Genomic DNA, 25,897 nt, shown 5'->3' on the forward strand with positions numbered 1-25,897 from the left:
GGATATCTTTGAGCATTTAAAATCACATCCAATTTTTCAAATCCTTTTATATGTTGAAGATTCATATTCAAGTTAGAGTGTGATTTATCTATATTTTTCCTCAATATTACTACTTCCTCTTCCAATTTTTCACATTCCTTGCTTTTATCTTTTATTTTTTGTAGCAAAATGTCCTCCACCTTCTTGGCTTCTTCTAGTTCAAGATTTAGATTGATAATATCCTTTGAATTAGGCTCTTATTTTACATATTTTAATAGAATATATTTTTGTTTCTTATTCTTTTGTTTGAGTCTATTTATATCTTATAGGACATTCATCAACTCACCTTCAAGATCTACCTCACCTTCTTCTTCTTCTTTTCATTCATTATGTTCTTTTTTCAGGGTTTCTAGGGCCATTAGAATAAATTATCTAGCTCTATCTTCACCAGAGGATTCATTGGAACCTTCATACATACTATTTTCTTCTTGTGAATAGAAGCTCTTCATTTTAAACAATTTCTACTTCTTCCTTTTGTTAAACTTGTTCTTTTCTTTCCCTTTAAAATTTGTTTCTTCTTTCTTGCTTGGACATTTTGATGCATAATGCCCCACTCTCCCACAATTAAAACATCTAAATGGGAGTTTTCCTTTGTTCTTACCTATACCCTTCTTCAATATTCCAACAAAATTCACTTCTTAATCATTAGAACCTAAGCATGAACATCCCTTGCCTTCCATAGACTTGTCTACTTTGAAATTTGCATATTTGGTAGTTGATTTTCCTTTTGAAACTCTCATCTTGTATGTTTTCAAGGAACCAAGGAGTTGATCCCTTGTTAGTGTCTCAAAGTTTCTTATTTATTTAATTTCTAATACCCTAGGATTAAACTTAGTAAGTAGAGATCTTAGTGCCTTTTGAACCATTGTAGCATATTTAATCTTCTCACATAGTCCCAACATGAAATTAATTATTTCATATACTTTGAGGAAACACTTGTCTATGTCTTCATCATCATTATTTTTAAATATTCAAACTACATTCTATAAACTTGTAATTTATCCTCTTTCGTTTTTCTATATTCTTCATATATCTTCTAAAGTTTCTCCCACATTTTGTTTATTGTCTTATAGAGCATTACTTTAATAAACTCTAATTCAACTAGTCCATTCAAAATTGCATTCATAGATTTATCATTACATGTAAATTCAAATTTATGATCCTTTGTACCAATAAAAGGTGGCTCTTCATAGCCATTCTCCATCGCAGCCCAAACATTTGCATCAAGTGACATTAGGTGTGTCTTCATCCTAATTTTCCAGAAAGCATAATTTGTACCATTGAACAAGGGTGTTTTATTTGTTCAACGTCCTTCTTGACTAGCCATCCTTATGCACTAGATCTCCCTTCCAACAGTTATGCTAAGACAAAAGGAACCTACTCTAATACTAATTGATAAATACTTAGGTAATTACTGAGAGAGTGGGGGTTGAATAAGTAATTGTATCCTTTCAATTAATCAAGTCAACTTAATTTCCTTTTTCAAGTGTTTACTTTTGTAGCTAATGGATTATGTATATGATTAAATATTAATCATTTATTTTGTAGTTATTAGAGAGACAGTTTTGTATATATAAAGTGAATTAAAATCATTCACAAAAGTGAGACAGTCAACATGCCAGACATGAAGACACCAAATATAAGTGGAAACCCATTGTAGCACCCTCAGGGGTAAATGTGTATATAAACAACATAATAGGAACAGAAATACAATAAACATATCAGCCATCAAAATCCATATATATATCAGTACAATTTCACATGTAAATCAAGGGAATGAACTTTTCATTAATAAATGCAATGAACCAACTAGTGATGGGACTACCATGGTCCACCTGACCATAGATTTGCTAAGCCAAGTCTCTCTTCATCCAATCACCCCCGTGCCATATTCCAAGCTTGAACGTGGGACTCATAGAACACATCAAAAAACACCAAACAATGTGGATGCCACTGAATTTCTCCACCTACACTGTGAGGAATTTGAGTACCTCCTAGTCTCTTAGGCTTTACTGTGCATCTGCAATCTGATCCAAGGATCACTAGGCCCTACACCAAGACATACTCTCCAAGCTTTACTATGCATTCCATCTCGGAATCACTAGTCCCAATGGAGATAAAATCCACCTCATGGCTTTACTGTTTATCCCGCCATTCACCGACAAGGATTCCTAGGCCCACCGAGTCACACAATCTAGCTTTACCGCAACCCACAATCTGGTTCAGGGGTTACTAGGCCAATGGCTTCGTGCATACTCAATCTGGTTCAGGGACCACTACCACCATGTGTTTTTCAATTAGGAGATCCACCCCACTAATCTTTGAATCCAATCCAACCATCCCCCACAAAACGCATGAGAGAAACCATCTCATCAAAGCTATCAGGAAATGGCAAGGCTAGGCTGAAAATACTATCAAACTTGGCAAAACCCATGTCATGGTAGAAAAGAAACACATGCAATCCCATGCATGCCAAATATAGCAAGGAAAATACACATGCAAGTTCATACCTACAATGAAGTCTGTTGTAGTTGCTTGATCTTGCCTTTCCCTGATTGATCTTTCTTTCCTCTTACCTTCTTTTTTGTTCTTTCTCCAATGCCAAAGTGCTCCAAGAAGACTCTAAGTGTCCAAAAGTATGAGAGAGAGAGAATAATGAGAGAGCTCCAAATCTAAACTGACCAAGTCTTTCCCATTGATCCTCAGAAGCTTTTTTATTAATGAGGCCTCTATTTTCTTCATTTTCCATTATTTTCCTTCAATTTCCTCCTCACATGCAACATGTGACCTTTCACCTTCCTTTTCTCCTAATTTCCATTATTTTCATAAATATATGTGCCAAAATACCTTTTTTCCTCTTTAATGCCTTAGCCATTTCCTTTGCCAATTTCCTTAGTCATAAGCAACCAAATGAACACCCCCTAAGATGTCTTGCCCACCATTCAGCTTGGAATATGTGTCCCATAATCCGTGGTATTTATATATTTTTACATGTAATTTTCACCATGGATGTTACATAACCCTCCCTCTTGGGGAACACCGTCCTCGATGTTTAATGACACCTATAACCAACATGACTACTAAAAACAAAAAATACATAATGAATGACATTATCAAAAGAAAAACATCATGACAACATGACCACATAAAAACCATACCGCATATTGGAGCTTTATAACACATCTCATTACTGTATTTACAATGATATACACATTTTCTTAACTAGAAAATAAATGATATAATGTCAAATAAATCAACAAGGGAATCTAGAGGCTCACACCTCCACCCTCAAAGTAATACCAGGATTCACCTCCTTCCTAGGAAGTCAAAATTCCACTGCAAGTCAAATCTACATCCAATGTCCAACACTCTAATCCTACACCACTTGTCCTCTCAGTAAACAGTTACCGGCTCATTTTCGCAGGGGGCACTCCCAACGTACAACTGATTCCATCTGGCAAAGCTAATGACCACAAAAAACCCATCTGTGACCTTCCCTTCTCTGCTACACAGTCCCTCAGGAATCTGGTCGCCCCTTCCATGCAATCACTCACCTTCTAAGTTCCACTGGCACCCCTATCCTGGGCAGTCCATCCCTTAGCAATGATTCCTCGCATCGGAAGATACAAAAACCAAGGCATATACCTTCCTCAACACATCATACCAGTCATAGCATGCTCATGGAAATCAATGGACACTATTGGGTACCAGTTTCCCACAATAGCCCTACTCCTGAAGTGCTTTACCAGCATATTGTTGCATGTTCCAATTTCTTTCATTGTTGCTGCTAATTCTTGTAGTCGATTTCGACCACCCAACTGGGCATGTTGATTCTTCTTGTACCAATAACAAAACTTCCATTAGATTCAAAATAAATTGAAATTACTCCAAATCATACCTCATTGGTAGTTTGTCAATAAGGTACGCTTGGAATCCTGTTTGCTTCCTATCACAAGAAGTCAAACTAACATGTTTGACCAAATCAACATGTATAAAAATATCACATCAAGTTAACTCAAAACACAACCATCATAGATCAAAATCATAAATCACATGTAACCATCATAAAACAGAATCATAGATCACATATAATCTTCATATACCATAGTCATAAATCACATGCATAATAAAATTGAAATAAAATGATGATACTTATCCTTTCCTCAATCCTTAGCTTCTACCTTTGTCTTTGTTCCATACACACTCCGGATCAGTTTCTGCACTCAACAAACACTTTGTGCCTTCTCCTCAACCATGTGCATAGACACATAGTGTGCATCACACACATACAACCACATGGCATACCACACCATGCAATACATGCATCTACACCTAACATACAACATATACATCTACACCCAGTGTATACAATACAATGCATCCATCTATATTCGATGTGAAATACCACCCAATGCATGTGCCTACACAGAGTACTACACAGTGAGTACACACACCGCAATACCATGACTACATGATGCATATACATAATATTGCATGCCCATAACACAACATCGATGACATGCACACAATACCACATGTACACCAGTACCATATGTACAACATGTACATAGTACCACCTATACACTGCACCACCTACACAACATGTTCACAACATCACATGTACACGGCACCACCTGCACAACATGTACACAATGCCACATGTACACTACACCACTGTACAACGTGTACACAATACCACATGTACACAGTACCACATGCACGATGTGTACGCGACACCATATGTACATAGCATCACATGCATGACATGTACACAACACTGCATGCTCATAGCACCCTATGTACAACATGTACATGGCACCACATGCTCACAACACCACTTGTACAATCATGCACACAACACCATATGTACATAGCACCATATGTACAACATGCATGCAACACCAAGTGTACATAGCACTACATATCCAACATGTACATAGCATCATCCATACACAACACTGCATATCCAACATGCACAAAGCACCATATGCACACACCGCATATACATCATGAAGACAATACAATATGTATACAACACCCCATATGCAATATTTGCACAACCCTATTTGTACCATCCTATACATAACATTGCATAAATAACATGTACACATGCTATGTATACACAACACCACAAGTGCACACATCATAGATGTAACATGTACAACATATACAACATATGCTCAACAATAGTACCACACATCCAAAACCACATTGTCCTTACCAAGAAACCTTGCTTCCGGTGTCTTACCCATGTTTGTCCCAACATGTCGCAGACCACATTTCTTTCGTTTGTTGATGTATCCTTCAACATTACATTACATAACATAGGCATAGGCATAATACAAGTATACAATATCAAATCATATCCACATGATACTGACCTCGTATATTTGTCATGACTACTCCTCCCAACTGATTCCTCGTAAGACCAAGAACCTCTTCATGTCATTCACCTGCATAAGAAAACATTCCACCATAAGAACGATCTTGACAACCCTATCAAAAAACGACATAGATACACACATACATACATATATAATCATTAGCATAAAAAGATCATGATCTTGTTAGACAACGACATACATACATACATGTATACATATATAAACTTCAACATAATCATGATCATAAATAATTACCAAATAACATAAGGTCTAGGTTAAGAGAACTTCCTTATTTATGCACAGGAATTGAGAGAAAAAATTCCCAACATAGCCAAATCATTTGACACCTCAGATCCATTTACTTTACCTTTTCTGGTTACCTTTCTCATGTCTACACTACTTCTGTCTATTTACCACAATGGACCCAACCAGTCCAACCGACTATCATAGTCTTACCCTGCGTTGCACTTACTCATACACTAAGATCCATTCATGTCTTACATTACCTATCGAGTACCACCTAGCTCTCCCCGAGCTCCACTAACTTTCCTCTTTCCCAACAAATTCCCAAGACTCAAAACATAAAAGGCAAGACAAGAAACAAAAAATAAGAAGACCATAAAAACCAATAACAACATGACTCCGCAAACAAAGTGGTATGGCTAGACACTAGACATAAACAAAGCCTCAAATCAAGCTCAACAATTCATAAAAGACCAAAATCACAAGACTAACAAAAAAAACCATATCTCAATCCCCATGGTTCCCAGGGAAATCTCAATCTGAGCCTTCTTCAAGATTTCATGGCAACCTCTCTTTCCATGCAACTCCCTAAATCATGCTCACACATGTCAACCACGTGTTCCAAATATCAAGACAATCATATCTATCCATTTGAAATCAACTCTTACAAACAATCATGTCATAATCCATAATTAACTCATAGTCATTAGACATAATGCTACAACTATCGCCTACTAAACTCAAGTACATATCAATTGTCTCAACACATACATGTTAGTACAATCATCTTAAAACAAAATCATTTGAACACATACTCATATTAAGAAATTCATCAATCATTCATACCATGTTAAATAAATCAACTAGGTGACATAATCAACAATCAAGCACCACATATATGGCATGATCAAGCTCGTACCTTAATGTATCTCAAGGGAGGCTATCTTGTCTACACAATCAAGCTAGTTAGCATGATATAACTTTACAACACATCAGCTCGAGCACTCATAAGATCCTGATATCCATAACAATATCTAACTAACATGCTCACATCGTAAACTCATACACATATTCAAAGTCAATCTAGATTAGTATGACACCATCTCACAAATATGTCGGTTCATACCTGAATATCACAACCATAACCATCTGTATAGGTCAAACCAAGTTAACTCAATACATATAACATCAAGATCTTCAAGACAATGAACATAACCATCACGCATATGAGCAATCCAAAATATAATATCAAGATATCAATGAAATAACCCTAATCATCAAGTTAATAGCATATAACAACGATAAGATATATATCATACTCATCAAAAACATACAACATAAGCATTAGGTTATCTAATATAAACAACAATAGCAATGCATACAACTACAAGTTACTATCATTCTTGACTATCCAACGTATGCATATAGCTACACTATTCAACTAAAATCTATCATGAATGTAACCATAAAATCAAAAGACATGTATGTAAACCTAATGTATATAACCCTAATGCATATAACAATCCTTAATCTACATACCTGCATGCCAAACATACAATACCTGTATGACGATCTTCTCTTATCCCAAAGTCCAATGTCACAACCTCATTATAATGATCTGCATCTCCTGCTCTATCTCAGCCAACATATTAGCATCATAACATCCAATAGCACTATGATGACCTAAATTGCATACAATGACTTCTCAAGGCATATTTGGCATACTATACATGCATAATCATAAACAAGACCATACACGCATAACAACTGAATATACACACATACAAATGAGTACCAAACCATATACACATCATTCCATCTAGAGTCCAGTCATCAATGCATGACCATATCAACTACACAAACCATGACATCATGCATGACAACAACCATTACTCCATTGTACACATTGCCACATGCAACCAACAATATGCATAAGCAATGCCAAACCAACTACCAATATGCATAACTACATGTATTCAAACATAATCGATCAGTTCTTGTAATCAACCTACAAGACTGATGCATGTAATCAAAATATTCAAAAAATGTAACCTAACAAACAAGGATGCAAGTAGGTATCATGAAATCAACATGTAAGCAACATATAATTCATACACAGTTAGTCACATGTCCCAAAAATCAAGACATCATACCTATTAATTTGAAATCAGCGTTCACCAATACTAACAACCTATAAGCATACCCCCTTACTATCCATGGTCCAAACTAACATAGAAGGAGGAAGCTACTATAATGGCCCGATCTCCAATGTCCAATTATGGAAATGGGATCTCCAAAGCTCTACTAAATTTAACTACACTTGAAAATAAATTTATTTTTATTTCTCATATATTTGTATGAGACTATGTCAAAAACATTGCACTTATTCCACTTGTAACATAATAACTAAAAACATGCCACTTTTTCATTTCCTTGCAAGCAACTTTTCAAATTCCTTGCATGAAACCTTTCAAATTCCCTACATGCAACTCTTCAAATTATTTGCATGCAAATAGGCATAGATCAACTACATCCATATTATCATACTACAATACTATCCCATCCAAAAAAATAACATTTTCTTCAAACAATTACCATACTTTTACATTTTCTTCAAACAACTACTATACTATTACATTTGCATGTAATCATTTCTTCAAACACTTTACATGCAAACTAATATAGCAAACTATTTTCATACAAGTAAGCATATATCAACTACAAGAATACTATTACACATCAATAGGCACAAACAACATACTCATTGAGGCATTTTATCAAACAATTTGTATGCAATTAATCATTGAACCATTTAAGCATTTCATCAAACACTTTGCATGCAAACTAATATAGTGAATGATTCAATGCATATATCCTAAACTGTAGTAATACAAGTTATGGAAACTGAATTTGATCAGTGGTATTTTCCCTCACTATGGTTCAAGTGTCAACTTCTGAGATTTCATAGATGAAAAGTTATAACAAAATACCAACACAATCATATTTGGTGCACAATTCTAAGAGTATCCAGAAATATCGACTTCCACTGGTCATATCTCCTAAAATATAGCAAACAAATGTCTGAAAGTTTTATCAAAATATCAGTGTGATTTCCCCTCATTGTGGAAAAAATTTAAGCCCCTAAGGGTGCCCATAATAAAAGTTATAACAACAATATCAGTGTAACCTCTTTGAGGCCTGATTTTAGGAGCATTCAGAAGGCTCGACTCCCTCTACTCATATCTTCTAAAATATTGCAACCCAATATCTGAAATTTCTAGCACATAATCGGTGGTATGTCCCCTCAATGTGGACAATTTTTCAGCTTCTGAAAGCCTACAAAAGATGAGGTATTGTAGAAACTCCAACATGAATTTTTTAAAGGTGCATTCAAGAAGGTCATCTTCCTTAGATCATAATTCCTAAAGTATTGTGAACCAATATCTGAAATTTTTACCACATTATAAATGGGATTTACCTTCAATATGGACAAATTTTCAAGTTCTAATATGCCACAGAAGAAAAGTTATAACAGATATAATAGAAAGGTCTAAAATTTAACCTTTGTTCTTCATTTCACCTATGATAGAGCCCATCCAGTCCAAGTGTTTGAACCTGGCTCTGATACCACTCTGTAACACCCTCAGGGGTAAATGTGCATATAAACAACATAATAGGAACAAAAATACAATAAACATATCAGCCATCAAAATCCATATATATATATAAGTACATTTTCACATGAAATCAAGGGAATGAATTTTTCATTAATAAATGCAATGAACCAACCGGTGATGGGATTACCACATTCCACCCGACCATAGATTAGATGAGCCAAGTCTCTCTTCAGCCAATCACCCCTATGCCATATTCCAAGCATGAACGTGGGACTCGTACAACACATCAAAAAACACCAATCAATGTGGATGCCACTGGAGTTCTCCACCTACACCATGAGGAATTTGCGTGCCTCCTGGTATCTCAGGATTTACCGTTATCCGCAGTCTGATCCAGGGATCGCTAGGCCCTACACTGACACATACTCTCCAGGATTTACTGTGCATTCCATCCCATAATCACTAGGCCCAACAAAGATAAAATCCACCTCTTGGCTTTACCGTATATCCCACCATTCACCGGCAAGGATTCCTAAGCCCACTGAGGCACACAATCTGGATTTACCGCAACCCACAGTCTGGTTCAGGGTTTACTAGTCCAGTGGCTTCGTACATCCTTAGTCTAGTTCAGGGACCACTACCAACATGTGTTTGTCAATTTGGAGATCCACCCCACTCAGCTTTGAATCCAATCCGGCCATCCCCCACAAAACGCATGAGAGAACCCATCTCATCAAAGCTATTAGGAAATAACAAGGCTAGGCTGAAAACACTGTCACACCTGGCAAAACCTATGCCTTGGTAGAAAAGAAACACATGCAATCCATGCATGCCAAATCTAGCAAGGAAAATACACATGCAAGTTGATTCCTACAATGAAGCTTGTTGTGGCTGCTTGATCTTGCCTTTCCCTGCTTGATCTTTGCTTCCTCTTGCCTTATTTTCCTTTCTTTCTCCAATGCCAAAGTGCTCCAAGAAAACTCTAAGTGTCCAAGAGTATGAGAGAGAGAGAGAATAATGAGAGAGCTCCAAATCTAAACTGAACAAGTCTTGCCCACTGATCCTCGTAAGCCTTTTTATTAATGAGGCCTCTATTTTCTTCATTTTCCATTATTTTCCTTCAATTTCCTCCTCACATGCAACATGTGACCTTTCACCTTCCTTTTCTCCTAATTTCCATTATTTTCATAAATAAATGTGCCAAAATACCTTTTTGCCTCTTTAATGCCTTAGCCATTGCCTTTGCCAATTTCCTTAACCATAAGCAACCAAACGAACACCCCCTAGGATGTCTTGCCCACCATTTAGCTTGGAATATGTGTCCAGAATCTGTGGTATTTATATATTTTTACATGGAATTTTCACAAGGAATGTTACACCCATATAAGGATAAAACCAAAAAAAAAATTATGAAGCGATGTGAATAAAATATCCTACTCCCTTATCACATCAATTTTTTTGTAGACTCCAACCTACAGTAGGTTTCTACCTCAATTCTTCTTCAAGATTCATCTTACAAGGAAGCCCCAACACCCGTAAGTTTTTGGTAGGCTACAACCCAAAGAAGGATCCTACCTCAATAAGCTCCAAAATGTTCTTCATCAAGCTACAACTGAATATAGACTACAACCCCCAAATAAAATTACAAATTAGATATTTTGGTTACCTAGGCTTTGTCTCTATTTTGAAATTGGTTTTTGACATCTTTTTTGTTGCTTATCCTCTTTACTTCTCTTCTTCAAGTATGCTCCACTTTTTCTACTCTTTCTCTTTCTATGTTATCCTTACCATGCTTATTCAAGAACTCTCTCATGTACAAATTTCAATTCAAAAAACTTAATTCTCATTTAATGCATATTTTATAAACATGTCTCTCTAACTATTTGCATTCTATGCAGGAATAAGAAATGAGGATATGTCTCTTGGTATTCTAGGAATATTTGCATCTCACCTCTTCATTTTCAACGAAGTCTCAAATTAGGACAAATTTTCTTTGTATTTCTTGCACATCCAAAGAATAATGGTAAAGCATTAATTATTACATAAGACAAGGCTCAGATAGACAACCATGCAATGAAACAGGGTCGCTTAAGATAGGGTTCATTACTATTTAGGATAGCATAGTTTACAGACTAGATGACCTGCATTATAATGCTAGTCCTGAGAGAAACATGAGCATTACTATGATAAAAAGGCCAAAAATATATTTTGTATAACTAATTCTTTTCATTAAAATTAACATGTTCTTTAGACATTGTTATCTGGTTCTATGGTCCTCTAGGCTTTTTTATCTAGTTCTTATGTGCCATATCTTCATTCACTTATTTTTTACAACTGATTATGTTCAATAAAAGTAACATGTTGTTTAGACTTTTTTCTCTGGTTCTTTGGTTCTTTAGGCTTTTTTATTTAGTTCTTATGTTCCACATCTTCATTATGCATGAAGGATAAACATCAAATTAATCATCAATGGACACACATCAAAGCCTTTTTACATCACACCACTTAATCAATCTTTGCACCTCACAACACTTAATTATCCTTTGTACTTGACATCACTTTGATCATCTATTGCAGATTAAGAAATCATTAAACTTGATCAATCAACACAATCAAAATGACGAACTCATGAACATGGCTAAGATCATTTGAAATCAATGCTAACATTTCCAATAATATCAATGATTATAATCAATGGGAAGAGTTGCCCTTACTTTCCAAGATCTTTCCATAATATTTTTCTCAAAATTAAAGAAAATTGAGCTTAGAGGTATCCAAGGGAAACCAACTAAACTGATAACCTCTAATAACATGAAAAAATTACTAAAAAAGGGACACCATGGTGCAGTTGCATAGTTTTGTTCATTAGATGTTCGAACAACTATATCCTATGCTCCATTGGATTTTGAAAAATTTATAAATACTCAGGCTAAGTTATTTGGAGAAATGCCTAAGGGTCTTCCACTTGTGTGAGATAATGACCATGCTATTCATTTTCAAACTTGAAGTGTTCCACCTAACATTAGGCCTTACATATATCGACATGCAAAAAAGAATGAGATCGAGTGTATGGTTCATGAAATGTTAGAGGCATGAATCACTCAGCCTAAATAGAGTGTTTTCTCTTCACCAGTGGTGATGGTTATCAAAAAGGATGGTTCTTGGCATATGTGTCTATGATGTGTCCAGACTATAGACAACTCAAAAAAATGACAAATCAAACATAAATTTCCTATTCTTGTCATTGATGAATTGTTAGATGAATTGCATGGAGCAATTTTACTTACTAAATAGTGTAGGTTTTAACCCCGTATAGAAATTACCTGCATACGAATTCTAAAACATAGAAAATAAACAATGCGAGATATTTTCGCCTAGATCCCAAAACCGGGACTACCAGCTTGATTTTTCATTATGTTCCTTTCAATGTTACAATACATATTTATTATACATTCTGAAGCATCCAATACCATGGACCAAAAACCATCGCGTCCAAAACCATGGACTGAAAACCATTGCATCCAAAACCATGTGCGAAAATCATGCAGAAAACCATAGGTAGGTCCACCCAACCCAATATAGGGTCCAAAAACAAAATTTTCCGAGGCGCTACCCCGGACCCCATAAAGGGGGGTTACCTGCACCCCTCAAACCCCCTGTGACCCCCCCCCCCGCTATGTAATCAGCGCAATGAAGGGTGGGGGGGGGTGAGCTCTAACTACGTGGGCTAGTCGTGGAAAGAATATAACACAACCCAACATTCTCCCACTTGTTGTTTTCTTTCCACAGGGGACCACAAGAGATCTTAGTCATTCATCCAGCCCTGTAACGCCCATTGTTTCTCTACACCAAGAGAAATTCTCAGAGCTCACAGATTTTGTCAATGCATTTTCAGTATTCTTCAAAGTGTCCACCTTTACCAACAACACCTTTTTGTCTTCTATCACATCCCTCACAAAGTGATACTGAACATCAATGTGCTTTGTCTTTGAATGATATGCAGGGTTCATTGCCAAGAAAATTGCACTTTGGTTGTCACAGTATATCCTTATAGCTCCCTATACTAACCCCATACTTGAACACAATATCTGCAACCAAATTGTTTTCTTGCTTGCATGAGTTGCTTCCATGTATTATGCCTCTGTAGTTGATAGTGCCACTACAGATTGTTTCTTACTCATCCAACTAACTACACCTCCAAATAGGTTAAACACATACCCACTCGTATATCTTCTCTGATCCAGATATCCAGCCTACTCTGCATCAACAAAGCCATGAATATCCAACACTCTGTCCAATCCTGGTCTTCCTTGGTAGCACAAACCATATTCACTAGTGCCACGCAAATACCTGAAGACCCGCTTCACTGTTGTCTAGTGCTCCTTCCCTGGTTTTGACATAAACCTGGTCAATACTTCCACTACATGTGCAAAGTCTGGTCTAGTACAGACCATTGCATACATCAGGCTATCGAATTCACTTGCATATGGAACACGGAACATGTCCTCTTCCTCTTCTTGTGTCTTGGGAAATTGTTCAGCAGATAACCTCACACCTACAGGAATAGGAACCTTCATCAGTTTACTATCCTGCATATTAAACCTTTGTAGTATTGTCTCGACATACTTCCTCTGGTTTAACCAGAGCTTCTTCTTTTCCCAATCTCTTTTAATTTCCATGCCCAAAATATAGTTTGTAGCACCAAGATCTTTCATGTAGAATTTGGAGGACAATTGGGTCTTCAAATCTTGGATAATTTCTTTGTCATTTCCAACCAGCAACATACCATCCATATACAAGACCAAATAAATAACACAGTCACCAATTAATTTAAAATACACACATTGATTTGCTTTGTTTTATGATACCACATCCTTGGTGACTATTTTAACCCATACAGAGACTTCTTTAACTTGCATACCATTTCTTTCTTACCCTTCACCGCAAAACCTTCAGGTTGCTTCACGTAGATCTCCTCTTCCAGATCCCCATGAAGAAATGTTGTCTTCACATCCATCTGTTCTACCTCAAAATCAAAAGCAACAGCAACAGATAAACGTAATCTAATAGAATCTACCTTGGAAACAGGAGAAAAATACCACCAAAATCAATTCCGGACATCTAGGAATAAACTTTTCCTACCAACGGAGCTTTGTATTTATCCACCTTTCCTTCTACATTTGTCTTCTTCTTGAACACCCATTTGCTGCGACTGGGTTTCCTTCCAGTCGGCAACTCCACCAAATCCCAAGCCTCATTTTTGTGAAAAGATGTCATTTCATTAACCATGGCCTCTTTCCATAGTTTGCCATCCTCTAAATCTATTGCTTCCTTCACAGTTATGGGATCATCGTTAGTAATAGATAAAGAAAAATTTGAATGGAAATCAGATGGACTATACCTTTCTGGCTGCCTTCTTTCTCGAACTGATCTTCTCACACCCGGAGTTTGTGGCTCTTCATCTTCTGATTCCTCCTCTGTTGTAGAGTCTGATTCTTCCTCCTTAGTCTCAAACTCTATCTTCTCAGGTTACTTTGGTTGGACTTAATGTTTAATAACATCTTTTACCTCTCTAAACACCACATCTCGGTTGTACACAACCTTCCTTGTTACTAGGTTCCAAAGCTTATAACCCTTTAAACCATCCTTATACCTAATAAAGATGCACTTTTCAAACTTACTATCCAACTTGGTTCATTTCTCCTTTGGAACATGTACATATGCATCACATCCAAATACCCTCAGATGTGAAAGAGAGGATTTATTACTTGTCCATAACTCTTGTGGAGTCTTATCCTCCAACACTGATGAAAGTGAATTGTTTTCCAGGTAACATGTTGTCTCCACCGCCTCTACCCAGAATCATTGTCCTAACCCAGCACCACTGAGCATGCTTCTTGCCCTTTCCATCAACGTTTTGTTCATTCTTTCTGCAGCTCCATTTTTCTCAGGTGTGTATGGAGTAGTCTTCTGCTACGCTATACCACACTTCTTACAGAATTCTTCAAATTCCTTGCTGCAAATATCTCCATCGTTATCTGTCCTCAACACCTTTATCTTCTTCTCTGTCTGGTTTTCCACCAGAGCCTTAAATTCTTTAAACTTGTCAAAGACTTCAAATTTCTTCTTAAGGAAATATATCCATGTATTCCTTGAGAAGTCATCTATAAATGATACATAGTACAAAGACTTACCCAGTGATGGAACCTTCGTAGATCCAAACACATGATTGTGCACAAGTTCTAATATTTGTTTTTCCCTCTTACCACCAGAGGGGAAACTCACCTGATTCTGCTTCCCATATACAAAATTTTCATAGAAATCAAAATCCAGAGAGCTATTACTCATACCTTATACCATACCTTTACCATGAAGTATTCAAAGGCCCTTCTCTCCAATATGTCCAAGCCTTTGATGCCACAGCATGGTCCTCTCTCCAAAGACCACTATATTTTTTGCTCCACTTTCAAGAACCACAGAGCTGTTGCACCCATCAACAGAAGTGCTACCTTGCAGCTTGTACAGTGTTCCAATCTAAACCCCCCACATCAATACTAGTTGATCCAAAATGGATCCTAAAACCCTCTAAGTCTTCATATACTTAAACACTATCGAAAGAGAAAAACATTAACAAATGGATGAAAACACTATCGCATGGGAAAAACATGAAGAAATGGTGAAAACAGAGTTAAGCGGAGGCTAAAGCAACATTGCACAGGAGCCGTCGAATTGGACCGATCAACGGTCCAAATCTAGTTGGCGTATGCAATCGGAGGTGGCAAGCGGAGTCTATCGGAGGCAGCCTTATGGAAATTGCGATAGCAATCAACGCAATTTAACGAGGACCGTTGATTAAGCGCGCAGATCAACGGCCTAGATTAAATATCGCAATATCTCATCACTCAAACACAAAGGGAAAGACTTACGGGAGGCCCAAAGACCATGCGATATGCAATTACAATATATCGCATCACAATATTGCATCAAAGCGATACAAAGGAATGAGGCCGATACAAGTGCGACTTGCGATAGCCAGACCCAATGGGTTTTATGGATGCAATTTAATATATTTTGAGTTCCAGTAAAAAGGGTTTTTCTATGTATTTTCGCATTTTTGTTAAATAAACGAAATACAAAGAAAATGTGCCCGGAGCGATAAAATAGACCTGAAAGGTTAATACATGCAGCTTTATATTATTTGAGTTCCGTAATGAGTGAGACTTCGGGTGGGCCTCAGGCGGTAAGTGGTATTGGATGGGCTCCGCCCAATCCCATACACTGGCCGACACGTGGCTTGGCTTCAAATAGAGAAAACTGCCTTTTCAGGTGGGTAATCTCCATACGCATAAGCCGCCCGAAATGAATATAAACTATTGGATCAAAGATCACCCAGATCAACAGTGAGCTTGCGATAGCAACCAAAGGTGGATCTAAAAGGATTATAGGGTAGATTTAATGATTTTTGAAGTCCGATAGAAAGAGTTTTGCGGGTTTTTCAGTGTTTTTAGTGTATTTCTCTGTGTAAACAGAGAAACATGTTCCCAGGGATTTCAACCGCGCCAATGGTCCTTTCCATTTAAAAACAGGTGGCCACCATACCTAAAGGCATTTCACAATGATTGTTTAACGCTCAGAGGGGATTTGAACGGATAGAGGCCAGAAGCCAGAGAGCCGAAAGTGGAGATGAACAAATAAGCACCGATAGGCTTAAAATCCAGTCAATGGCAGAGACAGGGCAGGCAGTGCTAAGACAGAGAGAAAACAGAAGACAGAGAGTGAGAGGGAGAGTTTGTGTACTTAGAAAGACTTGAGGAATTCAAGTAAAACCCTGTTGTTTATTCCTGTTGTGTTGAGACTCGATTTGAGCTCACACTTGTAAAAACTCTGCTCTTGAAGACATAATAGAGAGGTCACCACTAAAATCTGGACCAGGGGACGTAGCCTAAGAGTTTTGGGTGAACTCCTTGATTATTTATTGTGTTTATGTATGTGTGTTTGTTATGTTTCTCTAACTGCTCATTGTCTATATTATTCAAAATCTTTTCAATTCGTTGCACTAAGTAATATAGGCATCCCTGCACATGATTCTGTAATACCTTAATATTGTTTCAAGATCGCATTTTCAGATCAAGTGGTATTAGAGCTTTACGTTTTGTTAAGGTTAGACAAGCTTGTGCTGGACTTTGAATGCCAACTAGGTCAAAGCTCAAACTAGGAGAAGGAGAACTTGTTCAGGCTAATCCAAAGATTGGAAGAGTCTATTCTCAGAGAAGAATTGTTGGGTGCAGGAATTACACTTAAATAAACTCCTCGACACTTAAATTGTCAACCCGGGGGATTCATAAACTTAGAGACGAAGCACAGGAAATGCCAAAGATGGTATGAATATTTCTAATATTAATTCCTACTTTCTTTAAAGGAAAGATTGTAGAATCAAACTATAGAGAGAAAAAGGAAAACTTGAACCATCAAATAATCTAGGACTAGAACAAGAGAAAATGCACTTGCAAAAGAGATTTAGAAATAAAGGGGCAATCACTCTAGCTAACTATTGATTATCTACTGAGTGTGTGTTTTCTTTAGCAAAGACACTTTAGCAGTCTTCTACAGATGGGCCCTTCAAACCTACTTATGTAAAGATTTCCTTCTCGCAAGAATCTATCTTGCACTAGTGCAGGAACAACGATTTATGCAGAGGGTGTAAAATGATGTCTGTACTAAAAGCATTTTTTCTTCATGCAAGGGCTTGAACTTTCTCAAGTCCAAAGCACTCAAATCCAGTAACAAGAAACTGGTTCTTGTACCAGATCAGAGCTTCTTACACTTGAACATTTAATTCTTGAAATCAGTGCTTAATTACTGCAAGTGTTATGAAACCAAATTGCATACCAAAAAGATGAATGTTTCTGAGTTTATCAAAGTACAAAAATAGAGAAACAATCTTTATAATTTATCCTGTCATGAAATATTAGTGAAAGCAAGAAAGCTGTTAGAAGTAAACTAAAAATGCTTGCTACATCACATAGTCTTGCACTGGTGCAAGTTCAGTTCTTCTGCTTTAAACCAGGCGGGAAAACCAAATCAAACAAACTTGCAGAAAATGAATAGCACACCAACGTGCACTGGTGCAGGTAATTTCTCCTACTTGGACTAGGTGGGGAAAACCAATCCAAACAAAACATGCAGAAAGTGAATAGCACACCAACGTGCGCTGGTGCAGGTAATTTCTCCTGCTTGGACTAGGTGGGGAAAACCAATCCATACAAAATGTGCAGAAAGTGAATAGCACACCAACGTGCACTGGTGCAGGTAATTTCTCCTGCTTGGACTAGGCGGGGGAATCCAATCCAAAAAAAATGTGCAGAAAGTGAATAGCACACCAACGTGCACTGGTGCAAGTAATTTCTCCTGCTTGGACCAAGCAGGGAAAACCAATCTAAAATTAGATGCAGGCAAAGGAAACATAACTACTTCACACGGCAGATCTGCTTTCACTCAAACAGGAATTCAAATGTTGTAAACTAAATCACACTTGGCAGTATAAAACATAAATTACAAGAACAGAAAATAGGGAGAACATGCTGGGTTAGCTGGGCCATAGCCAATCAGCGCATTTCCCTTTCAAATGGAAACACTGCTTAGTACTGTATCAATTCATCAGCTATTAAACATAAAAAAATAAGATTCATGAAACGTAAGGCGGAGCTCCCTTTCCTATTAAAACATAAAGGCAAATACATGCGTGATTACATATCCAGCCCAGATTTGGGCGATAACAAAATACGAGCATGTTACCGCCTTCCTGGTTCTATCTCTGTTCTATACAACTCTATCAACCATTAACCATTTCGTCCTATTTACATTTCTTGTTATATGGATCCTTGGCTGAAGTGCAGAATTTAGATTGTTGAACTAATTACATGATCGATTGCAGATCGTTCAACTAATTACATAACCGATTGCAGAATTAAGCTTTCGGCCTTCAAAATTAGGCATTTTAACAGAACAGGAAATAGCAATATCTAGTTGTTCGTTTCTCATAAATCCAATCTCAGCTATCTCTAGATTGCCTTTCTGTCGTAACTGGAGTTCGGTTGCCTTCAGATCTAACCTACTGTCATGGCTAAAGTGGCACAAAATTGGGCGGCAATCAAGGAGATCCGAATCTGCTGCAAACATTCGCGATGCTGGCACTAGTACGAGATCTGCTTCTGCACTAAGATCAGTGGTCGCGTAAGAATTTAACTAGCAAATAACGTTGATGGTATCGATAAGTTACGAAAGTAACTATAAGCAAGAAATCACGTAATAATTAATAAATAAATGCTAAGTTAAGTTAAAAAATGTAAAATATAAAGTTAATGAAAAATGTGTCATCGTTCTTGCACTAGTGCAAGATGAGGGTGTATAAGATAGGTAAAACAGGGGTAAATGGTTATGATTTAGGAAGGGAAAAATGGTCAAAAAGGGAGAAAATTAGGGGACTAACATCCTCCCATCCCTAAACTATTGTGTGTCCTCACACAACTTCTTTACCTCTGCAAAAAACTCCAAAACTTTAAGTACTCCAACTCAATCATGCTCTGGCATGTTGTCCTCAGGCTGCACTGTTTCAACCTTCTTCTTTTTGATGCTTCTTAACTTCTTTGTCACCTTTTTCAATCGCTTGAAACATCGTGCAACTCGATATTTCCAAACTCTAACCTCGCTTTTCTTTTTCTGGAGCTCTGCCTTTAACTCTCCTCTGCTCTATTCTTTCTCCTCCTGCGCTTCGGCTACAAGTTGCTCCAAGTTCTGCACTTGAAGTTCTAATTCAACTACCCGAGCAGTAGGAGTCACCAATTCTTTTCCTCCTTTTGTTTCAGCATGTCTCTTCCTCCTCTGGTTCTTCTTCCTACAGTTCTTCTTCTTCGAGTTCTTCTTCTTTTGTGGGTTCTGTCTCTTCTTTTTCAGGTTCCGCCTTTTCTTCTTTGGGTTCTTCTTTCTCTGCTTCTTCTTCTTCTGTTTCTTCATCGTCTGGTTCCTCTCCTCCTATCTCTTCTTCTTCTGCTTCCTCGCTTTCTACTTCTTCTTCTAGTTCCTCCTCTCACACTAGTGCTTCTTCTTGTATTGGTGCAAGACAAAATTCCACACCCTGTAGGGGTTGTGGTTCTTTGCCTGCATCAGAGACTTTACTCTTTTTCCAGGGCCTTTTGATAAAATCGGCCAGCAGAGTATCATCCTTGACCTCTGCAATCTTTGCCGTGTCTGCAAGGACTGACAAGTTGTTGTGCTCGGGGGCCTGTGCCTATGGTGATGGCGTAGAAGGGGTTTCTTCAGTGGGTGCACTAGCTGTCTCCTTAGCTGAAGATGAGGCCTTCTCTTCTGTCGATTTTTCTGACCACTTCCTTTTCACACTAGTGTGAGAAGGACTTCCCTTTTCACTTTTGCTCGAGCCCTTGCTCGTACTGGCAGGGTCCTTTATCTCTTCTCCAGCGACTGTCCCTTCGTGCAATTGTTTTAACAGCGCTTCCCATGTCATTCCTTTCTTCTCCAGCTGCTTCAGGACCAAGATTTTGATCAGGCCATGATGGTATAACCTTGTATCAACCTGGTCTGCCCTTCCATCCTGTACGCTTTTAGCCATTTTCTCCAGGCTTTTAAGCAGAAAGTAGGGGAAGTTCATCCTCCATCGGATGTGTCGGCCTGCTTCAAAATGTTGGAGCATTCTAAAATGATACACCAAGGTGCGGGTGTATCTTCCCTCGCAGGTCACAAACTTCTGCAAAATAAAGAGGAGGTCCTGCCATTGTCCCAACAGGGCTTTGCGCAGAACTCCTAATTTCTAGTCCACCTCTATCTCTTTATTAATGACAAAATGCTGCCAGCATTTCCTTTCCAACTTCTGATTCTTGAACCATTGTTCTCCCATGTTGTCGAAGCCTGTTGCTACTACTATGAATTCCTCTATAATTTTGAACTTAAGAGGCCCAATTTTCACTCGGCCATTTTTAAAACTTCTTGCCAATCGTAGGGTGACTTATTTTTCATACCCGTCAAACTTCAGCAAGAACTATAGAAAACCCGAGTCTCGCAATAGTGCAAGACTATTGCGATACTTGGCAGTCTACTCAATTTTGCTGAGAGACATGGGTTCATTCCGGACAGGCGGCATTGCTGCTAGTGGCTATGAACAGTCAAGCTCTGAGACTTTGCATGCAATACCTGTTAAGCCCCTATACTACTAGTGTAACCCCTTATTGTTATTAGTCACTCCCCTTATGATATTGATGTACCCATGTAGTGCCCATATTGTTACTATTGTGCCCCATAGAAGCCCACTATTGTTAGTATTGTGCCCTTACATTATTATTGTTATGTCGGCTCTGACTATATTATGACCCCTTAGACTCCTATATATAGAAAGGAGGTCTTTTCCCTTGTATCATCCAAGAATTTTTCATTTGTGTAATGTAAAGTAGGTTTCCCCCTCGAAGAGGCTGAATTCTAAGGCGTTCAACTATCTTTTCTATCTTTTTGTGAGCTGGTTTCATAACATTTGGTATCAGAGCTTTGGATTCTAGGGTTTCGCTGCTCCAAATAGGTCATCGTGGCATTTTCGCTATAAATCTTTTTTGCGATGTCTCAGAAGCAAAAAAAAAAACACCATTTGAGATGAAATCGCACTGAACCTCAGGTCAGAATTTCAGAGCTTTTCGCGCTATATTTGCGGAGATATGATCTAAGGAAGTTGGTTTTTTTGCAGACTCCTGAATTACATTCCAAACAGGTGACTTGGGGAAAATCGTCATAACTTTCTCTCTGAGCATCGTATTGAAATTTCGTAAGAAGGTACAGAAAGAGAACGGACTGTAGTTTCTTGTATATATTTTCAGTGCTAAAGGTTGAAACATTGACACGTGGCATGTCATACATGTTCTCTCTACTGAACTAGTCTATAATCAGGTCACTGTGGGAGATTTGGCATAACTCTTCCTTGGAGAATCCTATTTGGATCAAACTGGTGGCATTAGAAAGAGGACACATAGAGCTATTGTAGGTCACAATTTCAGAACTTAAAGGTCTGAAAGTACAGAGTTACAGTCATTTCAAGATCGAGCTCCTAAAATCAAGACAAAGCAAGATGAGGAAGTTTGATGGCAAGGATCCGGTAAATTGGATACTTCAGATGGAGCAATATTTTGATCTACATGGTGTGCCACTGTTACAAAAGGTATCTATTGCATCTTCATATTTAGAACCAGATCAATTTTTATGGTATAAAGGGCTTTGTTCTCGTAAACAACTTGTTACTTGGTCAATTTTCATGGAGGAAATGATATCACATTATGAGGATACAAAGAGCAACACCTTATTTAAAGCAACACCACAACAATTGGAAAGAGTAAAAGGGCTTTGTTACATAGTGGAAAGTAAAATTATGGCAACAAGGAAGTCTACCCATCACAACTATAAAGATGGAAGTGTTGTTTCTCCTAGCCTTCCACAACCTACAAGCGTTACACCACAACAATTGGAAGAAAAAAAGAGAAAAAGGGCTTTGCTACAATTGATTTAGAAAATGCAATAAAGGTCATAAGTGTGCTGAGAAGAAATTATTTTACATAGAGTATGAAGAGGAGGAAGAAAAGGATCAAGAAACATCAAAAGAAGAGGATATATGCTAGGACCCAACCCCAGAGAAAGAAGAAATGAATCAGACCATATCTTGTAAAGCATGGCAAGAATTACCACTCCTCAAACTCTCAAGATAGAAGGACATATCAAGAAAAAAATGTGCAAGAAGTGAAAGATCACATCGAGAAAGAAGAAATGAATCCAACCATATCTTGTAATTCATTGGTCAGAATTACCACTCCTCAAACTATCAAGATAGAAGGGCATATCAAGAAGAAAAATGTTCAAGAAGTGAAAGATCACATCGAGCATCAAGAAATGAATCTAACCATATCTTGTAAAGGATTGGAAGAAATTACCACTCCTCAAACTCTAAAGATAGAAGGACATATCAAGAAGAAAAAGGTTCAAGTAGTGAAAGATCACATCGAGCATCAACAACAAGTTCTCCAACTTTTAAAGGATAATGCCACTTTGGTGCAAGATCGAATGAAACAACAGGTCGATCAACATCGTAATGAAAAATGTTTTGATGTAGGTGGTTGGGTATTTTTACTGCTACATCTCAAGTAAGCTATTTATGAGAAGGAAATGTTGGCAATACTATATGCACTTAAGAAATGGCGGCCTTACCGAATGGGAAGACACTTCAAGGTAAAAATGGATCATGATAGTCTTAAATACTTTTTAGAACAACTATTATCTTTAGAAGAACAAAAAAAATGCGTCACAAATATGTTGGGTTATGACTTTGACATCATCTATAGAAAAGGGAAGAAAAATTTTGTTGCAGATGCACTCTCAAGAAAGGATGAGGATGCGGAAGCATTGTTTTGTGCTATTTCTATTATCCAACTAGATTGGATAAACGAAGAAAGGGATGAATGGAAGAAGGATGAAGAAGTATGGCCACTCATTCAAAAGTTGCAGAAGATCCCTATTCAAACAATATTTCCCAAACTTGAAGAGGAAGTAAAAATCATATTGGAACCTGGAGCAGTCACAGAAACAAGAACCCGACAGCTACGAAATCGATCAATTTCAGAGTATCTCATCAAGCGGAAGAACTTACCCGCTGAAGATTCCACATGGGAGGACAAGAATTTTATACAGAAGCATCAAGAACTACTCAAGCGTTGAGGACAACACTATTCTAAGGAGAGGGGCATGTTAAGCCCCTATACTACTAGTGTAACCCCTTATTGTTATTAGTACAACCCCCTTATTATATTGATGTACCCATGTAGTGCCCATATTGTTACTATTGTGCCCCATAGAAGCCCACTATTGTTATTATTGTGTCGTTACATTATTATTGTTATGTCGGCTCTGATTATATTATGACCCCTTAGACTCCTATATATAGAAAGGAGGTCTTTTCATTTGTATCATCCAAGAATTGTTCATTTGTGTAATGTAAAGGAGGTTTCCCCCTCGAAGAGGCTGAATTCTAATGCGTTCAACTATCTTTTCTATCTTTTTGTGAGCTGGTTTCATAACAATGTCGTGGAAATAGGCCTTCATAAATAGAAATCTAACTATTCATCCATCCTTTCCATCGTATTACCGGTTCATCCACCGTAGATACACAACATCTTTGAGGTCTTCCCAAATTGTTACTCGCGGCGGCAGTTTAACGGTCAGCTGAAGTCATAATTACGTGTGAATGGACGTTTAGGATTATAATGGAGCAAGGTAATCATGAGTGAAGGACGCTTAAGAATATGGCAGAGTAGGGTAATTACATCCAAGCAATAGTTAACACATTTCCGCATTTCTTCATAATTTAAAAAAAGGAACTTAGCATTCATTAAAAAATCATAATTCCTGCTTAAAAAACTTTGTACTTTTAATTAATTTGCTCCTAGTTAATATGATAGCATAATACTCGCCGGTGAAATGAAAAGACTTCATATAAATTTCCATAATGACCACTTTCTTATGCCATATGATATAAAAATAACTTGTACTATGTTGCTGACGAGGTGCATGCTCGTACTGATCTTGCACCACTTAAAATCGTACTATTCTACTAGTACTTTTTTTCTTATCTTATCACATAGGACAACACGCTTGCACTAGTGCAAGCATAATATCTAAACAGAGAATTTAAGTATAGGCTAGATTTTCACATGATTTCCTCAACTTATACTAGAAATTTGCTTCACCCTTCCTTGATGCTTAAGAGCATATCCTTTTGCTCTTTGTATACAAGATCCGGCAATAAATTCATGAGGGACTAAAGAATTGGGAAAGGGGATTTTTTAGAATGGGAAGGAATTTTGTTACAGGGATTCCAGGAAAGTACCAAAATAGGGAATAAATAGAAGTGGGATAGGGAAAAAATTCAGGGGTAAAGTGGGATTTCTTCGAAGCGGACAGGGTAAATTTTAGAAGAATGTGGGAAGGTTAATATTCTGGGATTAAAGAAGAAAACTGAGGGAATATTATGAAAGTGGAATATGAAGAAAGACATAAAATTTTCTGGAAAGTCTGCCTGCACTGGTGTAAGAAAAATAATTGTAGCGAAAATTAAGCATTACTTGAATAAAAAATATCCATGCTAATTACCCCATCTGTATAAAGGTTGGTTATGCTGAACCTGCTTCTACTTGGTGGTAGCTAGCATATCTAAAGATCAAGCAACATTTTCTTTTATTAGAAATTTTTGATCTCCCTGCTAGCAAGCTGGTTTTCAGGTTGATCATTCTGCAATCATGTCAGCAAACTGATTTTCATAATTACAGGAAAATATTTTTTCTTTACTTTTTTCTATTTTTTTTCTTTATATATATTTTTTATTTTTGAGAAGAAGAAGAATTCACGTTTTCAAAAGGTTCCTATTACCATTCTCCACTACTGTCCCAAATTGTTGTTGGACTTGTTGTGTAAAATATTTCCTGGTAAGTGGTTGAAAGTACTTCTTTAACCTGTGTCCATTTACCAAGAATACTGAATTATGTCCATCAATAGTTTTAACTTCTACTGCTCCATATT

This window comes from Pinus tabuliformis, chromosome 1_1 (assembly GCF_031772625.1).
Source record: "Pinus tabuliformis cultivar Carrire ecotype Pingquan chromosome 1_1, CPIR1, whole genome shotgun sequence".
Classification (NCBI taxonomy): Eukaryota; Viridiplantae; Streptophyta; class Pinopsida; order Pinales; family Pinaceae; genus Pinus; species Pinus tabuliformis.